Source organism: Solanum pennellii, chromosome 1 (assembly GCF_001406875.1).
Source record: "Solanum pennellii chromosome 1, SPENNV200".
In the NCBI taxonomy this organism is placed as follows: domain Eukaryota; kingdom Viridiplantae; phylum Streptophyta; class Magnoliopsida; order Solanales; family Solanaceae; genus Solanum; species Solanum pennellii.
In genome coordinates, this window is record NC_028637.1 from 57,932,221 (window position 1) to 57,933,857 (window position 1,637).

Sequence of the window (1,637 nt, forward strand, 5' to 3'; positions counted from 1 at the left end):
TATATATATATATATATATATATATATAAACACACAAAATCCTAGTAAAGGGGAATAAACAGGCAACAGAATGTCAACATGTCAGCTTTTGGTGCATGTTTATTCTCCTCTCTGCTGATTTTTCTTTTTTTTCCATTGGTTCTATTTATATTTTATAATTACATCATTTATTTTTATTTGTCCATTTTAGATTTTACACATTTAATATAAGTATTTTATCACAAATTTTGTATGAGTTGATATATAATTTGAAATTTTTTTTAAAAAAAGATTTGGGAAATAATTAATTAATGTTGAAGTTAAGACTATAAAAAAATCTCTTGATATACTGGAAGTGAAAAAATATTTTTTACTTAATTTATAAATTAAAGTGAATGAAGAAAGTTTTTAAACATGTTCTACTAATTTTCAATGGTAAGATATACTGAAAAATTCAATGGACGTTATTTTTATTGTTGTGGGCTTGTAGCAACTGTATTTTCTTTTTTGGTTGATATGAAAGAAACAAACAAATTACTTGTGTGGTTCTCATTTTTTTTACTTTGAATTTATCTTTTTGACTATTAAAAATATGATTCATTTGAATATTACTTTATTTGAGGATCAGTGTTTGACCGTTAAAATTTGAAATGCAATTTAAAGTTGTGTTTCAAATTGAAATAAATCTTATTATAGCTTATTTTCTAACTCACTCTTAAAATAATTTAGTATACTGAAAAATGGATATTATTCTACATATTATAAAAAAAATATAATCAATTGCTATAAAACTTAATGTTATTAGGTCCTTGGACTGTGGGCAACAGGGGATATATATATATATATTCATACACACTTAACATAAAATATATATATATCGTATATCTTATTATGATAATCTATGTAAGAAACGACTTTCAGATGAAAAAAGAAGTAAAAGAAAGATATAAAAGATGAACGTTTTGAGGAGATCACGTTCTCTAATATTGGAAAAGCTCTGTGTAGGAAAGCAAATAAGAAAGCAACAAATATGTTGCTTTTGTTGATTCCTTACACAGTGTTTTCAACATATTAAAGAACATGACCTATTCACAAGCTCTTCTTTTGTGCACTTCCTTTCACTTCTTCTTTTAAAAAAAATAATTCAGAGTTATTTTTTGGTTGTGTATGTGTGTGTTTTAAGAAACAAGAAACTTTAGCTTTAAAGTGATTTTACAAATTGGTCAAACACCTTAATTTTCAAAATAAATAATTTTTTTCTCAAAACAAGTGTTTTTCTCCTCTTAATATCAAGGTATGGAACTGGTGTTCAGAAGAAACTAAATTTTTTTACTTCTTAAGAAAAAAGCAAAAACAGAAGATTATCTTTTCTAAACAAACTATCCTTGTTTTATATACATATTTACCAATATATTTCTTATATTTATATGTTTTTGTGGTTAATTTTCATCTATAGTGATTTAATTTGTGAAATATTTTTTTAGGTATATTTAAATACTATGTTCATACTTTATTTATTTTTTATTTATCTATATAAAATATTAAAAATTTTAATATGTACTTATTAGTTAATGTACAAATTAAATTAATAAAAACAAAAATATATAAAAAATTTAATAATAAATATTTAAAATAATTTCTTTTTTTAAAATAATCTT